The sequence below is a fragment of the Manis javanica genome, chromosome 13 (assembly GCF_040802235.1).
Source record: "Manis javanica isolate MJ-LG chromosome 13, MJ_LKY, whole genome shotgun sequence".
In the NCBI taxonomy this organism is placed as follows: Eukaryota; Metazoa; Chordata; class Mammalia; order Pholidota; family Manidae; genus Manis; species Manis javanica.
Window position 1 is genome coordinate 71,253,898 of NC_133168.1, and position 27,354 is coordinate 71,281,251.

General features: G+C 42.1%; 1 long non-coding RNA gene across 1 annotated transcript; it reads left to right on the top strand.

Annotated features, from left to right (window-relative positions):
- Positions 1-21,081: 21,081 nt before the first annotated feature.
- On the top strand, positions 21,082-23,677 carry LOC140845833 (uncharacterized). The gene is made up of 3 exons (XR_012124736.1): positions 21,082-21,208; positions 22,671-22,804; positions 23,217-23,677. It is a non-coding gene; the product is annotated as an uncharacterized lncRNA (long non-coding RNA).
- Positions 23,678-27,354: the final 3,677 nt, after the last annotated feature.

Here is a 27,354-nt window from a genome sequence, read left to right on the forward strand (position 1 = left end):
CGCTCCATTGCCTGGCAGAAGGTGAGGGGGCTGCTCCTCAGCGCTCACATCCTTGTGGGCCTGTTCTGAAGAACTCCAATTTTGGAGAGAGGTGGTATGGGGCATGGTGCGCCTCACAAAGAATTCTTAAATTAGCAGACGGCCAACCCAGGAGGGGTGCCACTGGGATGAGGTCTCAAGTAGTCCCCCCCCAGTCAGCCTTAAGGGAGTACGAGCCTCTGACCATGTGGCTGCGTTACTGGAGAACAGGAACCCGGTATTAGGTCCCTTTCTCACCCTACCAGGACTTCTGAGTGTGTGCACAAGGGAGTGGGCATTAGACTCTCGAGTTCCCACTCAACACGGGGCCTTAACAAACGACTCCTATGCTGTCGTCTGCCATCATCCCAGGCAGGACGCTGTCCACCTATCGGTCCCCAGACTCCCAGAGGTGCTTGCCATTTGCTGCATCTGCATCCCGCTCTCAACCTGAACAAGCTCTCCTGCTCTTTCCCCATTAGCACACGCTCCTAGTTATGCTGAAGTGAAAGGATGTTTTGAGTCCTGCTTTGATGGGCACGGTCAGCTGCCGCTGAAGTCAAGCAGACCGCGCTGATGAGCCCCGGCGTGCCCCAGTCACACCACCGCACACCTCCGGGAGCGGCAGTCATGGAGGCCGCTCGAACACATCCTGTAAAACCAGCCAACAAGATGCTGAATTACAGCAAATACACCCCATTCTCTGCTCCTTGACATTCCTATACTATGTACTAATGAGCTCTGTCCAATTGAAAATTCAAAACAAAGTATATTCGTTAACAATCTAAAAAGAGACTCTCCTCCACGTGATTTTAAAGCCTTTAGGCTCTTCCGCTAATGCTGATTATCTTGGTTTTGCTACAACCAAGATATAAACACAAGAGGTAAAAACAAGAAAAATAATTTCTAAGGTTAATAGCTTTGAACAATTAGCATAAATAATCACACTTTGCTATTTTCTGCAATATTAATTTTGACACTAAGCATACTATTTTGCTGAGCCAGCCACTAAGCTGACTAGGAACTATTTTTCATCCTTTCTTTATCCAAGGAAGTGAATCCATAATATTAATCATGTCATTTACCATCTTAGACCACTGATCCCAAAGCCACTTTGCTGCTGTTGACATTTAAATGGTCAGCTCTAAGGAATGTAGCTATGCCTTACCATGTCTTACCATCTAACCAAGTAATAGTCTTCCCTTTCTTATACTCCAACCATGAGGAAAACACTCAACAAGCGTTTGTTGGGCACACGAGTAGAAAAGGACCATGTTTCAGGGCCTAGCACAGTGCCTGGCCCATAGTTGATGTTCAAAGCTTAACTGTGAATGTTGAGTTAGGTATCATCTGCATGGTCAAAAGTCAGAATATTCACTCATTGCCACTCACCCCAGTTTGGTTAACTGTGCCAGAGACAGGACTTGGATTTCCAATTTCCTCTGAGGCCAGGATGAAGCAAACGGACTTACATATTGGTCCTGCTCAAGGAGCCGCAACTAGTACCACACTCTGAGGACTGAAGCCCAGGGCTTTGACGTCAGGGAGACTACCCTGAGGAATCATCCCCAACCCCTGACAGGAAGATGGTGCTGAGATGGGAGGGATGGAAGGACTACATCTCCACCCCTGAGAGATAAGAGGACTTGCAGAACATTTAAATGTCCCTAACGACAACTGAGGAAATGATGGAAGGCTGCTAAGACTGTCCAATCCAAAAGCTAATCTACCGGTAACTTTCTCAATTCTGTGTTTTCTTTAAAAGTTTGAGGCTTCTTTTACAGTGTAATAGTTGTAACTGAAGTCCTAATGACTTGGTATGATCCTGCTGGCAGCTAGAATAAGTAAAATAAATTCTAAGAATAAAGTGAGAAAAAAATTTTCAGGTAACATTCTTTAATCCTTTTTATTTTTGCAGAATATAAATGTAATCATAGTCAATAGTGCTAAAAATAATTTTTTGAATCACAGTATACTAAAAATATATTCATATTTAATAACTAAAGCATTATGGTTTAATTATTAGTATAGAACCACTTTAATCTATTTAATTATTAGTATAGAACCACAATAAATTTTTAATTTATTTCAAGTCTGCTCTCTAGACCACCCACATCCCACCCTTAGAGTCCCTATTATCTGTAATATAAATAATAAAGGAATAAAATTCTTAATGGCTATTCATTTTTAATGCAGTGTAACCATTTTCCCCAATTGGATTAGGATTACAACTCTCAGAATAGTGCTAAAACATGAGGTCCAAGTCATATTTAAAAAGAAAAAGAAGAGAAAGGAAGAGAGCTGCTTTTATTGATGAGAAATATAGTTTATAAAGTATTTTTACACAGAAAAAAAGGTTATATTATCATTTTCAAACTTGAAAAGTAATTTCTGAAATAAATTTGTCATTGAACTCAGAAAGTTTACAAATACTTTCATCTTTATAGCAGTTTACTATCAATACCTACAAAACCAAATTCCCTTATCTTTTATATTTGGAAGATAAAAGAATCCTATGAAGCTCAGAAGGAATAAAAATCTGACCAGATGGGTTTCATCCTGAGAATGCAAGGATACTTTGCTCTTAAGGGTCCTGTTATTATAACACATCATATTGAAAGATCACAAAGGAAAAAATTCACTAAGCTCAGTCAATACCAAAAGGGCATTTGCTAATTTCCTGCCCATGTCCTGTTAGAAAGAAAATGGAAAGAAGGAAGGAAGGAAAGGATGGACTGACTAGTGGAAGGATTACCTATATAGTAAAGATTATGTATCTCACACCACAGTTATCATTTAATTGCAAAACACCAAATGAGCCCACATAAGAATTGCTGTTATTACCATAGCATTTAACATTTTCCTGTGAATTCTAATTAACCAATAAGACTTGACACAAAAAATACATAACATAAATAATAATAAATAATATTTTATATAATATGGTACATAACATGGTTTTATATTATTTGGATTAAGCAAATTATAGTGATTTGCAAATAACATTATTATACATATTAAAATACCAAGAAATATTTATGTCAACTCTGATAATAACAGCATTCAAGAACTGTTGATATAAGATAAATACACAATAATTGATAGTTTGTATGCATGCCAGCAATACACAGAGTATACAGAGGAAAGGAAAAGTCATTCAAAGAAATATCCTAGAAATAGTCTTAATAACAAATGTGTGGTATTTGTGTGAAGGAATTCAAACCTTCCTTGATAGACATAAAAGAAGAGTTGAATGAGTAGAGTGACGGCACCGTTACCAGGACAGAGGGAGGAAGGAAGGAAGGTGGAAGGAAGGAAAAGAAAGCAAAAGGGAGGGGAGGAGAGAGAAGAGAAAACAGAAGTCACCAATGAGGCTCGAGAGAGCTTGGACTTCCCATGCACAAAAGTAAGGGAAGAAACATTTTTATAAACAATGAAATCTCACTACATGAAAGTTTTCACAAAATATTTTCAGCATTTTTTTAAATGAAAAAAAATTCAACCAACCAACCAAGCAGGAAAAATATTTGTCACAGCTCTAATAGACAGAAGCTACAGACCTCTTTTAAATCAATAGAAAAAAATAACAATACCTCATTGTTATTAGATTCAATGGAAATGAACAGTAATTCATGGAATGAAAATTCAACTTTAAGCAAGGTTGCAGGATACAAAATCAGTATACAAAAATTTGTACATTTCTATACACCAGTAATGAGTTATCAGAAAGAGAAATTAAGAAAAAAAATTCCATTTACAATCACATGAAAAAGTATTTAAAAACCTAGAAATAAATTTAACCAAGGAAGTGAAAGACCTGTACACTTAAAACTATAAGACATTGATGAAAGAAATTGAAGAAGGCACAAATAAAATGTATTCTGTGCTCACAGACTGGAAAAATTAATATTGTTAAAATGTCCATACTACCCAAAACTACCTACAGATTCAATGCAATCTTTATCAAAATTCCAATGGCATTTTTTACAGAAATAGAAAAACAATCCTAAAATGTGTATGAAAACACAAAAGACCCCAAATAACCAAGGCAATCTCAAGAAAAGAACAAAGTTGGAGGCATCACACCTCCTGACTTCAAACTATATCATAAAACTATATTGAAACAGTATGGTATTGGCATAAAACCAGGCACATAAATCAATGGAGCATAATAAAGAGACCAGAAATAAACCCACACATATATGTTCAATTAATTTATAACAAATGAACCAAAAATATGCAATGGGGAAAGGACAGCCTCTTCAATAAATGGTGTTGTGAAAACTAGACAGCCACATGCAAATAAATGGAACTGGACCACCATCTTATACCACACACAAAAAATTAACTCTAAATAGATTAAAAACTTGAATGTAAGACCTGAAACCATAAAACTTCTAAAAGAAAACCATAAAACTCATAGAACAAAACATAAGCAATAAGCTCCTTGAGATCAACCTTGGCAATGAGTTTTTTGATTTGACACCAAAAGCAAAAAATAAATAAGTAGGACTACATCAAACTAAAAAGCTTTTACACAGCAAAGGAAACCACAACAAAATAAAAGGGCAACATACCAAATGGTAGGAAATATTTGCAAATCATGTATCTGGTAAGCAGTTGATATTCAAAATATATCAAGAATTCCTACAACTCAATAACAAAAAAAAATCTGATTTTAAAATGGGCAGAAGCTCTGAATAGACATTTTTCCAACAAGACATAGAGATGAGCAACAGGTACTTGAAAAGATGCTCAACGTTACTGATTATCAGGGAAATGCGAATCAAAACCACAATGAGATATCACCTCTCACATACTAGAATGGGTATTATCAAAAAGTTGAGAATGAAGTGTTGGCAAAGACTGAAGAAAAGGGAACCCTTGTGTACTATTGGTGGGAATGTAAATTAGTGCAGCCACTATGGAAAACAGTGGGGAGCTTCCTCAAAAAAATTAAAAACAGAACTGCCATATGATCCAGCAATTCCACTTCTGGGTATTTGTCCAAAGAAAACAAAAACACTGACTTGAAAAGTATATGCACCCCCATGTGCATAGCACTATTATTTACAATAGTCAAGATACGAAAACAGCTTAAGTGTTCATCAACGAATGAATGGATAAAGAAAAGGTGGTGTGTGTATACACACACATACATACACACACACACACGGAATATTACTCAGCCCTAAAAAATCCTTCTATTTGCAGCAACATGGACAGACCTTGAGGACATGATACTAAGTGATGTAATAAGTCAGAGAAGGATAAATACCATGTGATTTCACTTATATGTGGAATCTAAAAAACAAAAAACTAAAAACTAAAAAAACAAGCTCATAGAATGGAGAACAGATAGTGGCCAGGCGCAGGGGGTGGAAGGTGGGCAAAATGAGTGAAGGGAGTCAAAAAGTACAAACTTCCAGTTATAAAATAAGTCCTGGGAATGTAAGGCAGAGCATGGTAACTACAGTTAATAATACTGTATTACATATTTGAAAGTTGCTAAGTTAATAAATCTTAAAAGTTCTCATCCCAAGAAAAAATTCTGTGACTATGTATGGTGACAAATGTTAACTAGACCTATGTGGTGATCTTTGCAATACATACAAATATTGAATCATGTGATATACCTGAAACTAGTATAATGTATGTCAATTATACACCAATAAAAAAATTAAAATAAACTTTAAAACATAGGGGAAACCTACCAGATATCACATTCACCAAGTGATTAGAGTTGATGTCACCAATAATGGGACAAATCAACATTGTGTGAAAAAAAAAATTTAATTTCCAAGGACTATTCATTAGTATCTAGTGAGTATGAAAACCTTTTTTAATGTGTGCCATTTCACCCTCTCAGACTGGCAAAAATTAATCAATTTTAAAATAAAACAATAATTTTAAATGCTTTCCAACGTGGTTGTCATAAAACAGACATTATCGATACACTGTTGAAAAGTAGGTAATAGATACAGACTTTCCAAATAGCAACTTGGAAATATTCATAAAGAGCTTTTACCCAGTAACTATACTTTTCTAAATTTATCTTCAGGAAATAATCACAGATATGGACAGAGACTATGTACATGAGTGTTAATTACACATTATTTACAATGTGAAAAATTGGACCCAGTCTAAAAGGCAAGGGTTAAACTTATTATGGCATATATTGACAGTATAATGGAATATAAGCAATACAGTAGAGCCATGAAAAATCATGTTTCAGAGGACTTTACAAGGGATTGGTGAGAATATGTTACGCAATACAGGCACAGATTTTTGTATAACAACCAAATACATAGACACACAAACACATAAATTGGAAAGAAATACACCAAAAGTAAACAATAGCTGTTTCTAAGTAGTTGGATTATAGGTGGCTTTCATTTTTTTCCCAATACATTCCATATTTTCTAAAATAAATAAATGTTACATTTAAACACTGTCATGAGTTAATAACTAATCAGTGCTTACTCGGGGCCAGGCCCTATTCAAAGTATCAAGTGTGTATTACCTCACTGAAGTCTCTCAACAAATTTGCTAGTTAGTTAATGAGTGTTGTTATTCTCATTCCACCAATTAAAAAAGTAAAACCCAGGGAGGGTTAGTAACTTCCCCCAAGGTCACACAGTGGTAAGTGGGAAAACCAGCAAGTTGTAAGCAGGAGAGTATGTACTCGGGCCTTTGGATTGCAAAGCCTCCACACTTAGCCACCAGTCTACATCAGCAGTTGTCAAACATTCTGGTCTTGGGCCCTTTACACTTTTAAAAATTGAGAGCCTCACAGAGATTTTGTTTATGTGGATTATCTCTACTGACATGTCTATTAATATTGCTATATGCAAAATGCATGAAACTGAGAAATGTTTAATTCATCTAAAAATAACAAGGACAACCCCATTATACTTTAAGACAGATAGTACATTTTTAATACAAGTAATTATATATATTTTTTAATTGTAGCAAGAGGAATGATATTATTTTATCTCTTTGCATATCTCCAATTGTCTGGCTTAACAGGAGAGAACTGAATACCCGTATCTGCTTCCCTTTAACTTACTGCAATATTACACGTCTTGTAGTCTCTGAAAAACTTCACTATAAATTTATGAGAGAATGAGAGGAAAATGGCAAATAAAATCCTAGCTTTATTCTCATAATGATTTGGGACTTGTGGACTCCTCCAAAGAGTCAGGAAGCCCCAGGGATCTGAATCACTAACCTACACTGAGTTTGTTTTTGTTTTAAGATTAAATTGACTAACTAGTGTTCACCATGCATTAAACATTATCATCACTTCAGATTCCCAAATGGCAGCACACAGTAGGTAGAGAAGGAGTTTGCTCACCTGACTCATTAGCCCAGAGCAAAATTATCATCTAAGATGCCAGTTGCCTCCAATCCACTGGCCTCAATGCAACCAAAGTTTGTTTCAGACGATGGTGCTGGGACTCTATTAGCCTTGGGCACATGAGACCAGAAGAGGAGAGACAGGAGACGGAGCATGCCCTGCGGAGACCCAGCTCTGAGAAACGCACCTGCTGGGACACAGAGAGGAAACCCACACAAGAGACCAGGTCGCTGTGCCCTGAGTAGGTCCCAACCACTCCTCAGTTCATTCATTCATTCAACCAACATTCACTGACCAATCACTAGTCAAGGCATCATGATCGATTCTGGGTCTACAAAGGGGAGAAGAAATAATCTCTTAGTCATCCCTCATTCCTAGTGTCAAACATGGTACCTTCCACATGATAGGTACTCAATAAATGCTGACAAGCTCTCGGTGAGTGGACATATGGCTGGAAGGACAAAGAAATAGTCCAGTAACTTCCCTTAAGTAGTTCATGGTCTATGAAGGAGATAGAAATATAAACAAAGAATCACATGCCTGGTCGCCAGTGCTTGAACTGAGATGTACAAACAGGAAGGCAAGTGGAAGAAGTGGCCACCACAGAGAGGGAGGGAGGCAGAAGGAGCAAGGGCCAGACAGGTCTCTTCTCCCACCACCGTTAGCATTAATGTTCAACCACCGGTAACATTAAAGTGAATAAAACAACAGTTGCATGCACAGCCCAGAGCCCAGCACATAATTGGCACTCTACTACATTTTATTTGACATCATTCATTCCTGCAATGTCACTTTCCAGACACTATAGACACACACTAAACACATCTACTGTACTTCAAATTCCAAAAGCAACCAAGACTGTAAATGTTCTTGGGGTTGGGGTATCAATAGAATGAGAAAATGTTCAGTGCTACGTGGGAAGCAGCAGCACAATATTCTCAGCCTAAAATAGTTGGATTTGTTGTGGCCAGAAGTTTGTTTTGTTTTGTTTTACACAGAGTAAAATCAGTTATCTTTCATTTCTAGGTATGGGAAAGGGTTTGCAAACGGTAAATAAAATCCAACGAGCTCAAATGCACCTGTATACGGCTTTTCACACCAACCTTCTCTAGTACCCAGAAACTACAACATCTGAAGGGTTCGTGAACGTGGCACATTAAATAAAGGTATTTTGAGCCAGGACCAAAAGAGTGGAAACTCCCAGCCCACCGAGGTGAGGGAGGAAAAGGAGTCAAGAGCCCTCGGAACTCCATAAATAACCTGCGGGGCTTTGCCTCCCGTGTGTGAAATGGATCAGCAGTGATGTGATGGTACATTCCAGAACCTTCTCTGGCCTGCCCCTCCAGATACACACAAGATATTCATGTAGTGGATTCACTGTGACAGTGATAGCTCTCAGTGCCCTATAAGAGGGAAAATCAATCAAGACTATGACAAATAAGTAAATTTGAAAAAGCTGATGATCACCTGAGGCAAAGAAAAACAAGTGGCTCAGCCAATGTAGCTTCTCAGATTTGAAAGCTTTAATAAACTTTCAGAATGTTCACCAAACACAGAATAAAGACTATTAAGATTTTTTAAGGAAGGAGATGGGTCCCTTTGGTTGAGGGCAAGGCCCTGAAGATCAAAATATACCGCCAAGTGACACAGTCTTGGGGAGAGCATCTTGAACATCACACACAAGCTGCTTGTTTATTAAGAAGGCCACGCCCAGGCTCTGCCTCAGTGAGAACGACCACAGGCTGGAAGGTCTCGCTGCTCCCATCATCCCCTTCACGCGTGACCACAGGCCCCAAATCTCAGTCTCTTAAGTGCTTAAGAGAGAACTTGGGGTCACTGATAGCAGGGAGGGAAGGAAGAAGAAAGAGAAGGAAAGAATTCTTGAATTCTTTCTTTGCAAAATTTGAAAATCAAAGAGATTTTTCTCCTTTTGGGTGACCTTTGTCAGCTCTCCTTCCCAAGGTAAATTTCATCTCTGCTAATCTCATAGGCTAATATTAAGATTAAATACTGCCTACTGTGTCACATAACATTTCTCTCTATGTGGCAATTCTCAAGACTGTATATTTACCTAACAAACTCCCATTGGAACTTCACATTGGACCAGATCTAGCAGCCCACGAAAATAGGATTACCCCTGTTTGCACATGACTTAATCAGACTTACAGACTGCCTGTCCTTTAAGTATAACTCACTTCAGGCATTTGGGCAGAGAATAAGCCATCAGCTCCAAGATCTAAGCAAGATGCTTTCCATTAACTGAAGCTGCAGCACCACTGGGAACCTCACAGAGAGAATGCATCTTCCAAAGGACCCCATTTATGGGAAATGGAGGCATAATTTAGGCACTAGAAGCTCTTGGCTCAAAATCATTAAAGGAGAAAATGGGCTTGCAAAATAGGGTTTCTTCAGATCTGACTCCCAACTTGGACATGCTTTATTAGACTTAATTGAAATTGTGGGTAGATACTTGGGGAGGAAGTTTCCTGAAAGACATAGGAAACCATATTAGTTAGAAAAGATTTAAGGACTTTCCTTTACATAGAACTCTCTGGCTTATATAGGAAATCTGTAATAGTAAAACCGAGTCTTGGAGCACCGAATTTTGGAATGAAGGTGGGGAAGTAAGACTGGGAAGCATGAAAGTGGCCTACCTGATTAGCAAGAAAGAAAAAACCAAATTGAAATAGGCAAGGAGGGAGCAGTAAAGATCAGTGGTTGCCAGGGATTCAGAAGGAAGGGAGGGATGAATAGGCAGGGCACAGATGAAACTATTCTAATACTGTCTTGGTGGATCTATGACACTATTCTTTCATCAAAACCCACAGAACTGTACACCACAAAGAGGCAGTCCTAATTAAACTATGGACTTCAGTTAATAGAAATGTACTAATATTGGTTCTTCATTTGTAACAAATGCAGCACACTCCTGCAAGATGTTTTAACAGGCAACACCACGGGACCAAGATGGAAAGGAACTCCATTCTGTCTGCTCCACTTCTCTAAGCAAAAAAACTGCTCTAAAAAAAATGAAGTCTCTTAATTTTTCTTAAAAGGGGAGATGGGAGGAAGAAAGACAGAAGCCAATTTAAGTTAGGTGACCATTACAGACTCCAGATAGGAAAGAAAAAAATCATTGCATGTCGCGGTTTCTGCAGTGTTAAATGTCAAAGCAAGGCAACACGATAGGCCGCTGGACACGGGGAACTGCTGCCTGAGGGGCTGGCGTAAGATATCTGTGCATCTCTGACCACAAAGAGAGAAGAGAACCCCCACCCTCACAGGCCATCTGGGTGGGAGACTTTTAGAAGCCCTCTTCTGTTCTCTGGCACCTTGTATGGTGGCACTTTTAGATGATCCTATGCTGGGGAAGAGACCCGGTGCTCCCTGTTGCGGCCAGCCATACTGGCTCACAAAAGGCAACTGTTAAATTTTCAGGAATTTTGTGAGCCAGTTTCTTAAACACACTAATTATTAGAGATTAAATCATGCAAGTTTACAATTAAATAAATTATATTAGTGACAAAAAGCAATAAAACTCATCCCTTCCTAAGTATTTGACTACATCACACTATAATCTGTGCTCGTGGTATCATTTACCTTTACTGTATCTGAGTGGTGGAAACACTATCATGAGGGGCTCCTGTACCTCTCTTGCCAGCTCTGTGCATAGTGATGTCACATTGGTAGCTAGATACCAGCCTTGATGGGAGTAGTCACACCACAGAAATCAGCAAACCTTATAGATCGTGACTTCATATACTGTTCTCGACAAGCAACCAGCAAGCTATGGCCCACAGACCACATCGAGCCCACCACCTGTCTTTATAAGTAGTTTTATTTGAGCACACCCATCCCCATTCATTGACACTTTGCCTATGGCAGCTTTTCCAGCTTTACTCCCATCTCTTCACAACAGTGGAGTTAGGTAGTTAAAACAGAGACTGTATGGCATACAAAGTCTAAAATATTTATCTGCTCCTTTACCGGAAAGTTACACCAGCCCCTGCTCTAGACTTAGAAAGGGATGGAGAATTTGTGCCCATCATATTGTACCCAAATATCAACTATGTGGCATACCTGCAACATGTTAGGCATCAATTTCATCTCAGTTTTGTAAAAAGAAAGTGAAAGAGAAATTATTAATGCACATTAAACTTAAAAATGTGTCTGTGTTCTACAGTTGTGTTTGAATACCACAAAAAAAATTAAACATGCTTCCAATATTCAAAATTAGTATCCAGACTAGTTCTGGGTGAGGATTATATGGGTGTATACACATCAAAATTCATCAAGGTGTACACTAAGATTTGTGCTGTTTATTGTATGCATCTCAAAAAACACTAGCATCCAATTCAGTATATACTTAGTGACACAGCAAATTAGTGAAGTTTTGAAACACATCATTATTCCAATTCATATAACTCATTAATGTGAATGAAATACAACCAATATCTGTGTCAAAACTATACTCAGAGACTAATTGCTGAACATTTAGCAACAGGCATATAACTAAATCATGCCATTGAATTGCATGCCATTTTGGTGATCTGCATGCCCTTCTGCTGAATCTGGTTGACTTAAAATAAAAAAATAAAAACCTCCCATATTTCTTGTGCTCAAGTGTTGTGGGGCATATTCATAACCTGTCACTTATATTATGTCATTTAATAATATGATGATTCTGGAATTACAATATAAACATTATTTAATAGCTGAAGCAACGCAGATACATCACACAATGTTAAGGCTAAGATCCAAACCTAGTTTTTACTGAAAATCAGTGACCTCAGAGTTCTGCAGCCAAAGATCAGAAACTGTGGAAACAATTCCTGTCACTTACCTTTAAATCCCCCTTGCCACAGGACAAGTGCCCCACCATACCCCTGATCCCATACTTTGCCCCCTTCCCATGAACTGCTATCCCCAGTCCTTCCGGAACACCAGCTGGATTCTGGTGAAACCAGCCTGGACTGCATGGGCTGGCCCCAATGTGAGGTCTTTCCACTACACAGGTCTTCCACACTTTGGGGACCCTCCAGGGTGGCAACGGGGATGGGGTGGTGGCTTGCAAAAGTTCAATGGTGAGAGGCAGCAGCCAGACAGACTTTGGGAGTTGAAAGCCAGGGTAAGAGAGTAGAGAATTCCAGAAGGGAGACTACGTATCCCTGGGAACAGTTTTAAGATGATAAATTACAGTCTGACTCATATTTTGATTGTTTCTTTTTTAAAGACGTCCCATCTGTAAAAGATTGAATTCCACCACAACTTATCCTTCACCTTCTGCCCAAAGAAAAGGAGGCAGGGCCCAGTACAGATGGCAGTTCTCCCTGGACCAAGGCCAGGCCTGGAGCCCTCTAAAGGAGGCCAGCACCAGAGGGCAGGAGAGCAGAGGGACTAGAAGTTTCTACCCAAGGAGCCAAAGGAGGCATCTGAGTGGCCGCAAAGCCTGAGAGATGGCAGCAAATGTGCAGCCATTAGCCCCACAGCCAAGCTCAACAGAGCAAGAGCAGGTGAAGCAGCAAACACACCTGAGAGCTCCGGGGCGACTGGGTAAATGAGGTGCCGCTGTTAGCGGCTCGCTTTGGACTGCATGAGCCTAGGTGGAAGGGCTGAGTGTGAAGAGATGGCCTGAACAGCCATGAGCATGACATTATACAGAAAATCAAGTTTTCAGTTTTTCCCTTCACTTTCTTAGGTCATTAATAGTTGTGCTTTTGATAACAATGGACTGAAAAAAAAACATATAATGAACTCAGTAATGCTTTAAAATGCATCAGTTATTTCATTCAAGAAGGTGAATAATCTGGACAAAAGCATCATGGAGGAAGGAAATGATATTATTCTTATATCTTGACAAGTGTAAGCCAAGTCCACTAGGCATATAGCCCAACACATATGTAGACCAAATGTCCCCACACATGAGCTAGTGCAGGTGTGTGTAAGGTCACTGCAGGCAGACTGGAGGGCAGAGTTCTCCCCACCACCACCACCCAGGGACTACAGAAGGAGTCGGGGAAAGCCCGTGGTTCTGGGCTATGATCTTTAATGAGAAGACCCTTCTCATCTTTTTGTCCTTGCAATGAACAAACATCCTATTGTAAATGAATCTGTGTGAGGTGCTGAGCCCTTGACAGCCATGGTTTGCTCACCGATTCCCGACTCGACCGTGATGGCCTCATACACACTCCTGCCGTTATACTAACAACGATTTCAAAAGAGTTGTCAGTGATCACCTTATTGCCAAATCCACTGGCTCCTTTAAGCACTTATTCTTAGTTTCTACAACTCTAGACTGCCTATCCTTGTAACCAGGCCTCTCTCAAAGGCAAAAAGCAAAATGATTTAATGTCTACAATATGCAGATTGAGAGAGGCAGGAGGCCAAGACCACATTAGTATTTCAAGTGTGTGTGTCTGAAACGTGTTGCCAAAACAGAAACTGGGAAACTGGGAGGGAAATGTGGCTTGAGGGAAAGGTTTAGATACGTTCAACAGGCTTTTGGAGACATAGAAGTCCAAATCAGGGTAGGGGGCCAACTATACAAAGAGAGTTGTTCAAGCCCTAAAATACAATGCAGCCACGTGGAGAAAAAAGATAGGCCGATGTGAATTCCACTTCCTCCCCTGAAACCCAGGCCCTGCCACTGACAAATTTCCCTGAAACACTATGTATTTCTCCAGTTTGAAAACTAGTTCCTTGCTGATTCATATCCAAAGCCATCTCCTTGTTTTCAGGACCCCATTAAAGCCTCTAATTTTCCCACCTGACTCTACACCACCCTGAGGAAGCATCCCCTGCCCAGGCCGGGGCTGTTCCTCTCTGCTTGGCGGGTTCACGGCCTCTCCTGGCCAGAAGCCAGAGCACTCTTCTGCCCCTTTTCTGATTCTCTGACACATCATAACACAGAGCAAGTAGGGAAAACATTTTTGATTGATTGACTGATTGATATTGCCTAATATGTGAAAATAGGCCTCAGTAAAACTAAAGAACTGATTGTTTGCAGTATCAAAGGACTTTCTGTTTGCAGAAATGAAATTGTTCATCACATATGATTCTTTGTTTTACTGTGATAGAAGACACATAATATAGAATTCACCATTTTAACCATTTTTAAGTGCACAGTTCAGGGGCACCCAGTACGTACACGATGCTGTGCATCCATCCTCACAGGCCACCTCCAGAACTTTTTTTTCACCTTCCCAAAATTGAAACTCTGTCCCCATTAAACAGCAACTCACTCTCCGGCCTCCCCATCCCTGGCAATCCCCACCTGCTTTCTGTCTCCACGAATCTGACCACTCCAAGCCCCCGTGTAAGTGGAAGCACATAGCATTCACCCTGTTGTGACCAGTTTATTTCACTTGGCATGAAGTCTTCAAAATGTTTACATATTCTTTTAGCCAGTTGACAGCTAGACTTAAAATCCATTCATTTCTAAATATCTGACAACTGGTACAGGAAGAACACTGACCCAATGGAAAGAAATCAGGACCTATCAGAAGAGAAGCAGCCATGGATGGCCCACACCCCAGCCCTGTCTTCACCAAACTGGAACTCTTTACACAGCTTCTCAAAGCACCTCTGCTTTGGAATATAAGGAATACAGCATCTTAACATAACATAGTGGGGGAGACAGCTCTATGCCCAGCATGATGTAAATTCTCTATTATAATTTCATTTAATCTTCATAACAGCTCAGCGAATGACAGCTGCATTATCTCTATTTTACAGATGAAGAAACTACAGCTTAAAGAGGCCAAGTAATTTGCCCCAGATCACAGCCAGGAAACACCGGAGCTGAAATGCAAACACTGAAACTGATGTCTCTCTGACACCAGATGCCATGGCCTTAAACACCTGTCACCTCCTCCCTTCAGCATTCCCCCATCCAAAGTAGAGGAAAGCAAGGAAATCAACTAGATGATCCAAAAACAGGACCTGAGAAAAGTGGTTTACAGGATTTAAGTTAAGAGAAGAATGCTGAGAAGGTGACTTTAAAACAGCCTGAGTATATAAATTGTGATCAGACTATGAAAGTCTCTTTTAAAGAGAGAAGAACAAATGGTTTTCAAGGGTAACAGGAGGAATCTCATTATTAGATGGGTTATCATAAAGGTTGTGAGTTCCCTTCCTCCAGAGACTGCAGAAGGAGGAGGGGATCCAACCTGCCTAGGTAAGGCCTGCCTGGAGGCAAAGGGGAGAGCTGGGACGTGGCGGACTCCCCCAGCACGAGAAGTCCCGGAGGTAATGCTTGTGAAGCTTTTGAGTTCTTGGAAGAAAGGGTCTCCAGAAACACAAGGTAGGTGTCATAAATATGCATGTGTATTTTATCCTCTGTCATCAGTATAGTCCTACTGAGTGGGGTGCATGTCTGACACTCTCAAAATGTAAGGGGCAATGTCTCCTTTGATTACAGGGCCTTCCACAGTGAACTAACTTTCAAACTAACTCCAACTTGCATTCAAGCAGCGTCTTTTAAATTCAGGCTGAGTAGTGAGTTTGCCTTGAAGTGAATATTTCATTGAACAGGGAAGAAGCAAGCCTTTCATTTTAATGTCCTTACAGCTGGTTCTATATGCATTGCCTCAGAGGCTGAGTTATCAAGATATGTAAACAGCAAAACCCAATGTGCTTTTCCAGGGATGACCCGGTCTACTGAGGAAGATTAAGTCTACTAGAAGGTGACTCCCAAGGCATCTTACATTTAGAATTTCTTTAAGAGGAAAAATGAAACTGAGAGCATGCCCATGCCAGGCGACAGGAGGCAGCTAAGCATCACAGACATTCTTAGGGATAAATCTGTGGTCAGATCTAACATTTTCCTAGGGAAGACATATCACTTTTGCCTTATATTCATTCTGCCAAATTCTGTAAGCTTCCATAGCCTTGTTCAATGCCCACTCTTCTCATGATTGTAAAGTCACCCCAAGTAAGAGCTACATCCTTCTATCAGACATTTAATTTGTGAAGGGGGCTTGCTGGCCACCACCAGCACATGTGCCTTCTCTTCCCTGTCCTCTACTCCCCAGGCCTTCCCGTACATCACTGAGAAATCCTAAAGGCAAGCGGTGTTTCAATGCTGCCTGAATGCTGTGGCTTCTGAGATAACGGTGTTTTATGGATTATCCAGATTGTCCTTCTAAAAATGTTATTTCCTATGCGGCAATGGCATAAATGTCTGCATAGATTCAGACTGGTATTTGCTAATCTTTGTGCAAAATGGAATTGGCTCCAAAGCATTAGTGTGTGGGGAGGTGTGGGGAGGATGGACAAAAATGGAGTAATTCCTGTATTGAAATATGGTGATTCTATCTTCTACCAATATGGTTATACATAATTGCCAAGATTAATGCCTTCCTAGCATTTACAGAGCAATTAATGTCAATGGTGGATCTGTTCCCTCAGAATATGGTCTTTCTTAGTATATATTCAACATATTGACAAGAGTTGTAAGAGGCTTTGATCTATTGGCATTTTTTTTTTAATCAAGAGTCAGAACAGACATATACACAGCCACCAAAATCAACCTCGGCACAGTCCATCCAGTTATTTCAGCTATATGTTCTCAATCAAGGAGGGACAGGATAGCACCATGAGAAACTGTATGGTGTAGCCATACACAGTCGCCGTTAAGATGGGTGAGAGAGCAGCATGGCCAGGCTGTGATCCAGTCATTCTGCCCCAGACACACACCCTGTGTCTTCCCCAAAAAAGACACCGATACTTCTACACTCATGTTCCATTAAGCCATTCAAGCGCTATCATTAAACAGCTGGATTAAATGAGTAAAGATAACCTCCCAGAAATTCACCCCAAACCCATATACCAAAGCCAAACTGAAGGTCCACAGGTATTATTCATAAAGGAGATGGAGCACAGGTGTCCTGCTGCTGGTAGACGCTAGCATTCCAACTTTGATGTCTACATTAGAGCACCAGGGTGCGTCGTGACCATTACTGTGCAGGAAAGAGCACTAGGGATGACAGGAGGCACATGCATTTGGAAACAACATTGCCTCTTGCAGTTGAACTATACAATTGAAATGCACAGACCACAGAGACATGCAAAGCCTCCTAAAATTAGAGGGGGATAAAAAGACTTGTAAGGCCGTTAAGACATGGTCAGCATGCTGATTAGGTTAAATACCTAAGAAAGAACATACCAGTCAGGAGAGATGGACAATAATGCAAACAGAGAAAGAAGAGCCTCCAGGCTTGACTGGAGGGAAAGGCTGCCTGGCGCGGAGTCATGATAACCAATCCCAGGGGCATGTCATCTTCTCTGAGAAAGATGACCAGGGCTGGTTCTCAGAGCCTGAGGTCAGTGCTTAAATTCTTTCACCTGCCCCTTGTTAGAAGTCCATGCTCCTCTGCAATCTTCCAATTATAATGTGCCTTCCCAGGTCACAGGCACATTTCAAAACAATAAATCAGCATTCTGGTCTATACATCAGCCTTTTTGAGTTTGGTTAATGTTGGTCCATCCCCATGAGGCAGATCCGATGAAAACTGTTTTCCTCCATTTCCAGTCTTCCCCCCTTTTTTAAAACAATGAACGTGTATACAATTTACAAAGGTGGGTGAATATAGTACATTGTCAATTATTATATATGAATCATAGTGATAGTATAACAAGGTCAACAACAAAATTAAATTATTCCATTTGGAGGAGAAATGTAAATTAAGTAAACTCCCCATATTGGTAGTCAACTTACAGATAGTTTGAGGGTAGAGGCTATATTAATAAATTTATTTTTATATTTATATTTTAAGTTTATTTTGTCCTCCAAAATGCCTGGCCCACTGCTGAATATGAGTTTCCAAACAGGTGTTAGTTTATCAAGTGAGTGAACAGCAGCAGATGAATGACACATTGCAGCCGGCTGCAGCTATTTGACATAAGCCGAAGAGATGCTAGAAGCCAAAGGGCAAAGCCTTCAACATCAGTGGTCCCAGAGAGATGGTCCTGACTTCTGAACAGAACCCAGGCCCTCCCTAATACCAGAGGGCAGTCACTTGCTGCATTTCTTCCAACCGCAGCCTCTTTGGGCCCCCGTGGAGTAGGGGAGGGAAAAGGGAATCCTATGGACACAAGAGTCTGACTGTGAGCTCATCAGGTGCTCATCCTGGATGCCTTTGAGGTCACCACCGATATGTGGCCATCTCCGTGTACTTGTGACTGCAAGCACCCGCAGCGAGAAAGCATTGTCAGTTCTCTCTCCCTGCTCACTGGGCGAGAAAAGATTTTTCATTTCATACATCATTTACAACTTGCTGCTGTGATTCTAAAAAACCAGTGGGTTCTATCAAGTTAATGAGCAAGAAAAACATATTTGGTGAGCGTGTTAATTTTTTGAATGTTCTGCAGAGCCCAGGACATTAGGCAACATGTACAGGGCAGCTGGGCACACTGGGGAGCCCCCTCCTCCAAATTCATTCCACACAGCTAAGGGGGCACCTGGCTATTTACTATTAAGTCAGCAAAGTGTCTTAATAGAAAATGAACAGCAAATATGTCATTCAGTTCACATTCTCTACATTGTCTCTACTTGGGAATATTCAAGACCTTGAGCAAAAGTCACCATTGGCCTGAGCGAGTTTCTCTTCCACTTACCAGTCTTCACAGCAAGAGAGAGGGACAAGTAAAGCAGCTACCGGGACAAACCAGGTCAAAAGGGGGAAAAAAGTACTGAATCTCAGTATTCAGGATTTCTGAAATGACATAAGACAATCTATCTACAGAATGATGTAGTTATAAAAGTAAAAGCCTACCTTGGATGAAATGGCTCTGCCAAAGGACCAAAATAGGATACTGAAATACATTTTAATTTATTAAAGGATCATTTTAGAGTTCTTATTCTTATCTATCAAAATCTCTGATACTCCGAGCTGGTTAAATACATCTTGGAATTAATCTGCCCATGAAACCATTAAATGAGGTGCTTCACATTACATTTTACAGTTTCTCTCTTTGGACTTCATCTTAAGGTAGACATTTCCGACAAGTTCACAGTGCTAGCAAAACTGACACCCAGAACTGGAAGGGCATGTGGGCACTTTACTCATCTCTTTCCCACACATAGGAGATGAATAGATTTGTGTCTTGTTAGAGACAGGCAAATGGAGCACTATTCAGCCACTTCAGGGCTTAGAATAACCCCCCATTCCACACAAAATTGACAGTGGGTAGGGATAATATTTTACTGTGTTATACAACTCATTTAAAGGGGGTCAATTGCCAGACCCCCACCTATGATAAAGATTGCCAGCCCTAAACAAATACATGCACACATGCCACTCACACCCACAATTCAAACCCTGCAGAGAGCTTAAATACAGCAGATCATTTAGATTAGGCAAATGGCACGTGATACAGAAACTGGTTGTTTTCCAGATAAGACAAAATGAGAAACAGTCTATTTCAGAAGAGATACAAAATAAGCATTACCATTTTAGGGAGGAACATAATTATGTTCTGTGGGAGAATATAAATCCTGGAAATACTTTTGTATTCTGATATATAAGGGTAGTTTGTATTCTTTCTTGCCTCTACCTAACAAAGACACCCAGTTTTTGGTAGCTGAGACCACAGCCAAGCTATTATCTCAGGAACTATTCACACCCTAAGAGAGGATATACCTCTGGTGCCTGATGAGTGGTTAGGAATGTCAGCAAGAATATCTTAATTTACAAATTATTTTTAGAGGAACGGAAAGAGAGCTAAGAAATGCACCCTGTGAAAAGAAGGCCAAGGATAGTGAACTGGAAGCACAGTTTTCCTAGTGAGGCTTTAAATGCCGCCTGCAGGTGTCTCCCATGTGGAAGGACCACACCCACTTCCCTGCATCTCATCACCCCCGTGGGCTGTGAAAAAGCAGGGCTCAGGATCTGCCCTACATGTGGATCCAGAGGGACATAGCACATGTACTCTGGCACAACCCTCATCCATCGAAACCTTCGACTCCCTCCTCTCAGCCCAAAATGAGATATTCTGCAGGTGTACAGTGTAAAAGTAAGGCCTGGCCAGCCCACTCACGGGAAACCTCAAAATTCCCAACAGAACCCACACACAGGTAGGGAGAAACAGTAATGAATGAGAGATGGAAGACTCAAGTCAGAGGAAGCTTCCTGGGGCTGACATAGGGTGGGAAAGAATGTTCTGGTAAGGTTGGAAGCCTCCCTTCCTCTCCCCCAGCAGCACTGATCTTAAAGGCCACCTGTGGGGCCAGCAAAGACACCACTGCACACAGTTTCCAACTAACAGATTGTGGTAGACATGCCCTGTGTGATCCCTGTGGGTCACACACTTGTGGAATCCCTTCCCCATAGGTGCAGGTGGGACCTGGGACATGTTCTGGCCACGGAAAATGGCAGCAGATAGTCCTTTCTGTGATGACATCACATATCTCCATGGCAACCACAGTCCTTCCTGTGAAGATATTGCATATCTCCATGGGAAACACTGTCCTTCCTATAATTACATCACATATCTCCACGGCAACCACAGTCCTTCCTTGATGACATCACATATCTCCACGGTAACCACAGTCCTTCCTGTGATGATATTGCATATCCCCATGGCAAACACAGTCCTTCCTGTAATTACATCACATATCTCCATGGCAACCATAGTCCTTCCTTGATGACATCACATACTGCCATTCTAGCAGACTAGAGTGAGATTCTTTTACTCACCCTGATAGGCAGAATAATGCCCTCTCCCTCCAGCAATGAGGTCCACACCCTAATTCCAGGAACCTATTACATGACAAAAGAGACTGCAGATGTTACAGACTTACAAGTAAAAGGGTTCTCCTGGATTATCCAGGTGGGTGCCATCTGATCACATAAACTTATAAAAGCAGAGAACCTTCTCTGGCTGGAGTCAGAGAGATGTGGCAGGAAAAAGACAGGTAAGATGCAGCTAAAGGGAAGGCAGAGAGATGCCCAGCATGAAGGATTCACACACCATTGCTGGTTCTGAGATGTAGGAGTCCAGTGCAAAGACCAGGGAATGGCCCCTAGGAGTCAACAGCAGTGCCCAGCTGGCAAGGAAATGGGGACATCAGTCCTACAACCACAAGGAACCAAGTCCTGCTAACAACTGGAATAAGCTTGGAATCAGCAACTTCCCCAGAACCTCCAGAAAAGATCATAGCCCTGCCAATATCTTGCAGGACCCAGAACCCAGACACCCATTGAGCCATGCTGTGCCCAGACTTCTGAAGAGGGAAAGTATAAAATTATGCATTAGTGTTAAACCACTAAATTGTGGTGATTTGTTATAGCATCAATAAGAAACTGATACACCAGCCTTAAAGAAGAAGGCTGCCATGTGGTCAGAGTACCTGTGAAAGGGCCACTGGTGAGGAGCTGAGGGCAGCCCCAACTCACAGCCACCAAGAAGATGGGACCTCATGCCCACAACCACAGGCAACTAATTTCTGCCAACTGCCACATGAGCTTGAAAGAGGACCCCAAACTCCAGATAGGGACTCAGCCTGGCCTATACCATGACTGCAGCTTTAGGTAGGAGACCCTGGGCAGAAGAGCCAGCTGAGCTGTGTCCAGATTCCTGACCCACGGAAACTGCAAGATGGTAAATGTATGTCGTTATAAGCCACCGAGGTCGTGCCTACTTGCCACGTAGTAATCAGTAACTAATAACACCCACTCCCAAACTGTGGTTCATGCTTCTTCCAGACCACATCATCCCCAAACCTAAACCAACAGTTACTAATACAGGATTGGGACTGTGGAAGCGGGTGTGTCACATATTAGAGCTGAAGACCTAACATGACTGGAAACTTATTACATGGAAATACAGATGCTTCCATTTTTACCAGAATTTGAATCAGATCCCTCTAAGTCTGATGACAATGCTCCGCTCTTTCCTGCAAGCCACAGCCACCTACCTTATCATGGTAACACGGGTTCTCCAACAAGGACACAAATAGTAAACTCCTTTTTTTAAAGAGTCATGCAGGAATATCAATATATTACTTTATTTTAAATGTTTTTCAAAGTATTATATTCAGCTTGATGACAATATCAGGCAGAACCTTTTCATATTTAAGTAATAGAAATCCCAACCCAAACAGACTTGAATAAAAAAAAAAACAGAACAGAAAAAGGATTGGAACATCCAGTGGAGGCAGAACTGGCAGCCCTGGACTCACCCAACTCCTGGTTCTGCTCTCCCCTGCGTTTCCCTTACTCTCCGGTGGCTCTTCTCTCATGTGGCAAGATGGCAGCCAGCAGTCTGAGTGCCTGTCCTCTTTTCTCCTCAGATGTTATAACTCTGGGGCCTGGTTCTCACTGGCTTATTCAAGCGACGTCACTTCTGAACAATCACTATGGAGGAGAGGGGAGAATTCGCTGACTAGCTAAAGCGAGGGGCATATGCCCTTCCCTAGAGCACAAGGTGAGTGGGCCCACCCCATCCCGGGGCACTGAGTCTGGGAAGGGTGCTTCACCTAAAGAAAGGTCAGGGAGCAACATGAATAAAAGGAAAAAAACACCACATGGGCAGAACCCACAGCTCTCTGCTTATTTACCATATAAGCCGCCTTATTCACCAATTTTTACTGGCATTGGGCAATTTTCAAACAACAAATCAGTTTTCCAAGGGAAAAAGCTATCATACCATGAAGATACCCATATATTGTGTCTGGACTAGACTAGGTCCTTTCTATCTTTAGAGTATATGATTTTAACTCTACTCGGAGCCTAATTGGAAGACATGTCTGTCTCCCAACATGAGTGTCTTTGAAATTATTTTTGAAAGGAAGAACATTCATCTGACTGTTTGAAAAACCAGCCTTATCACCCCCTAGGTGCACTTGATGGTCACCTCCTTGTCTGCTCTCCGTTCAGATGGTCATCTGTCCCTGAGTCCACTGCTGTGAGCGCTCAGACACTGCATCTCCAGATGTCCCTATAAAGGTGACGGGGAGAGAGAGAGATGCGCCAGGGTGCAGGCAGGACACTGAGGGTGCCCTTTCTCAACTCCCCAAACCTTGCTTTGCAAAAACAAATTTCCTCAGACCAAGCAAGTACAAATCCTTAGTCCGCTGAAGTTTAAAAACAAAGATACTTTTGAATGTTCTAAACACATACTAAAAGAAGAGTAATTTTCAAAAAAGACAGATGAATTCGTTTGGTGTTCACATGCAGCCAAGCAGATTTTAGCAAAATCTTTCCCCTGAGTTCTATTTTATAACTGAGACCAGGAGCCACATCTTTTTTTTAATCTGAAAGGCTCTTTTTCTTTCAAGAAAGAAAAAGATATAGGTGGGAGAAAATGTCTAGAGGAGCTAAATAGGGAAGCCGCAGCAAGCATATAAGTGCCTGATGTTAAGACACCATCATAGGAATGGCTCATACCTTCTCGTCGGATGTCATTCAAGATCCAGATGATAATTTTAGCAGAAATCACTCATACTTCCCTGAGGCAGAACAGTCACTGAACTTTAACCCATTTCAGAGCTATATTATATTGTTCTCCTATTTTTAGTGCCCCGTATCTCCTTTAGCATAATCGGAAAGGGGAAATGTTTAATCTCCCTGCAAGCACACCACATGTGTTATTTTCTAGTACCTACGAATAATTATCGGTGTTATTTTAATAATCAATTTCAGTGGAACGGCAGGATTTGCTTCAGTTGCATTTAAATCCTAATAAAGCTCGATAAAAGGGAAATGAGAAAGAAAGAGAAAATATCGTTCAGAGGATTAACGGAACACTCCGACAAAAGGGACCTTTTTAATTTTCATGACGTGATAAAGTGATAGCCTTTTGAATAGACAATTAGGCTCATAAACCTGATACACCAAGGGCTTAATTTACAAACACACATTGCCACTAATACATTTGCAGAGGAGCCGTATGCTTAACGGGATTAAAATACAGCAAATCATTCATTATTAATGGGAATCTACATTGCCTAGGTCTTCATCCCTAGATAGACCAGTATTTAAATCAAATAATTTAGCACAATTTCAGGAGCTGAATGCTGTATATAGCTTGCTCATGGGTAGCTCAGTATTTCTTTGCATAGAACTGGAGTCTTTTCCTAGGGGCATTGTTATCCTGCCTCAGCTCTTGTTACCCAGAGGATTTAGACTCTAGAAGCTTTGTGCCTTGCCCTGCTCACCCATAAAATGAGAAGGAACCACCAGGCTGGCCTGCCTGATAAGGTCATTTGCTTTCCCCAAAAGACTGTAAGCTGCACCGTATTCCATGCATGCTGTTTGCACTTCAGCTCTGATCAGCAATTTTGCAAAGGCAGGACACATGTCACAAGGGGCTTCAGACAAAACCTAGTCTCGATCAGAAGAAATTTACAGTTGCCATTAAACAGTATCTCAAGGGCATTGTCATCCACAGAAAGGACACCAAAGCCTTCCCTCCTCCCTCTGCCCCACAGAAAGGCTGGCTTTGCAGGTGGGTGTCCCAACACATGGTGATTTGAGGGAAGGCGACACGGGGGTTATTTGTCTTTTTATGATCTTGTAACTTGAGCCAAGCCTAGAGTGGCCCACTGTCCCAGTTTGATTGGAACCAGAGGGTTTCAGGGCAAGGGACTTTTAGGTCTACACCAGACAATTCCCAGGAGCACTGGCCGACTTGGTCACACCAGCAAGACTTACATGATAGAGGTTCATTATTTCATAAGGTTGAAGTTATCTTCAATCTCATGAAAGCAAGAGAGTCATATTTTTAGACATGGAAAATGAGCCCCAAATGTATTAAATAATTTTCCCAAAGTCATGGCCAGGACCTCATGGCCCAGATCTCTCCACTGTCTCTCTTCATTACCTCCAGTTCTGCTCAGGTGACCAAACACCAGCTAACCTGAAGCCCACTGCTACTCACATGCCACTCCCAGGGGAAATCGGGGCTTTCTAGGTCTCAGATCCAAACTTCAGATGACCTGACAGCTCACCGGGCCCCTCAGTAAGGCCACTATAAGGGCCAATTCAAGTAGCAAGGTCACCTTGCACTAGGGGCCAGGAGAGACCAACTTCTTTTGGAGAAAGGATGTACCAACACCACGTGGGGATATTTTCCTTAAAAAAGTTTCTCCACACCCCAGCAGGGAGATTTTGGTCCAGTAGGCTTAGTGGTGTGCCTGCCACGTGTTTTCAGATACAGATTCCAAAGTCCCTCAGGTGGGTCACAAGGCCTTGACAGCCACCTTACCACATAGCTCTTGGCTAGGAACTGCTACATTATCCCACAGCCTGATTAGCCACTGTGCCTCACAGGTGTGACAGGGGTGAGCCCTGAAGCTCCCCTCAGTGGTCAGATAGACCGTATTGAAGGCACATTCTGGGGAAGAAAAAACAAACCCAGCTCTGCCACGCAACCTTGGACAAATCACTTAATCTGTTAGTAGTTCCATTTGCTCGTTCATTGCTTGGGGATAATACTGACCCCTCTGCCGGAAGGGCACAGGCAAAGCCCTGAGCACATGACTACAGGATGGTCCCTGTACCCTTTCCTCCTGGGCACCCCACTCAGCCTCAGCCACAATCCTGAACAATCGCACTGTTTCATCTCAAAGGAAGTTCTATCCTGTCGGCAGACGTCATAGAAGTTTGCCCACTTGTTCTGGCCTGTGTACAACTATCCATTTTCATTTCAGTACGTGTCTCGATTATCAGCTGCTTTGGAATAACAGTGTCCTTCATTACCTTCCAGGAGCTGGTCCAGTCAGAGAGGTTTCAGTGGGTGCCACTGAGAGATGGAATTATAAACTTAAAAATAATATATTAAGTGTTTGACTCCCCATTAGAAAAGCAGCGCTCGCTTTACAAAAGAATTAATCAAAGTTGTTTAAATAGCAAAAGCCTGAATTGCATTAGTCATTAATTATGAGTAACAGCAAGTAGTTACATATATTCCGCCTCTAAAATCCAGAATTCTTCAGACCCAGCACATCTCAGACGGGAACCCTCCCAGTCTGCAGAAGAAAACAAGGGTCACTATGTAATTCCCTCTTCAGTCTGCTTGGCCATTTCTTGGTCTTACAGGTCCTTGGGCCTGAGCTCAGGACCTTCTCTCTTCTGATCTAATTTTCTCTCCCTAGAGGATTTTGTCCATTTTCACTTTATATCTAAACTTAGCCCTCATTTCTGAACTTCAGCTGCCCATCTTGACTTGGAGGCCTACTAGTACCTCAAAGGTTGTTGTAGGCTGTTACGGGTTGGATTGTGCCCCCCAAAAAGGATACACTGAAATCTTGACCCCCAGTACCTCCAAGTGCAACCTCCCATGGAAACGGGGCTGTTGCAGATGCACTTGGTTAGGACGAGGTCACCCTGGAGTACAGCCGCCTCCTGACCACTGTGACTCCCATCCTGGTCAGGAGACGCCACTGAAGCCACAGAACCCCAGGGAGAATGTCCCAAGCAGACAGAGGCAGAGATACAGGAGGTTGCCACCAGCCACGGACACTGGGGCCACCTGGAAGACACAGGGGAACATCTTCCCTTGGGGATTTGGAAGAAAGCTGTTTGTTCTACCTGGTTTGCGGCACGCTGTCACGGCAGCCCCAGGACACTGACACGCAGCCCGGCCCTGGCCTCCTGCCCCCCCGTAAACAGCCCTCTGCACCAGTGAGCTGAGCGTCGGCTGCACCTACCAGCGACTGGGCAATGTCCGGTCCTTGCCACCTTCCTCTCCTGCATCCTGTGTGCCCGGCTCAGCCCAGGTCCTTCCAGTCCTACCTCTCCCCTTGCAGCTGGCCCACCACCTCCACCTTGTAACAGCAGTGGGCCCCATGTCTACTTTGGCCACTGAGGTCTCCTCCGGGCAGCATCCAGACGGACCCTCCCCAACATCAGCCGTGTGGCCGCCTGCTTAAGGACGCTTCGCCGTCTCCACTGCAGGTCAGATGGATTCCCACCTTGGCGCCACCTGCGGAGCCCTGCACGCCCTACTGCGTCCTTGCAGCTCCGTCATCGGCC